Source organism: Lupinus angustifolius, chromosome LG01, assembly GCF_001865875.1.
Source record: "Lupinus angustifolius cultivar Tanjil chromosome LG01, LupAngTanjil_v1.0, whole genome shotgun sequence".
Classification (NCBI taxonomy): Eukaryota; Viridiplantae; Streptophyta; class Magnoliopsida; order Fabales; family Fabaceae; genus Lupinus; species Lupinus angustifolius.
In genome coordinates, this window is record NC_032009.1 from 16,995,182 (window position 1) to 16,995,587 (window position 406).

Here is a 406-nt window from a genome sequence, read left to right on the forward strand (position 1 = left end):
CCATAGGATTATTTCTGCACTTGCGTGCCATATGACCTGGCTTCCCACATTTGAAGTAGATGAACAGGTTGCCGGAGTCATTCTTAGCAGGTGGCTTAGCATATTGGACCTTTTGGGGGTTCCAATTCTTGTTTCGACTAATATTCTTAGCCTTATTCCCACTACGGTTCTGATTCTTAAAGTTAGTGCCAGAAGGCTTGAGACCCACACCTGGGAATTTCTTCTTAGTGCTATTGCTCGAGACAATCAACACCTCATCTTTCTGATCTTGCTTACGAGCCTCTTCTTCAATACGAAGACGAGTGATCAGAGATTCCAAAGAGATTTCTTTGGTCTTATGCCTCAGAAGGTTTTTGAAGTCTTTCTAGCTAGGAGGCAGCTTGTCAATTATGACAACAACTTGAAA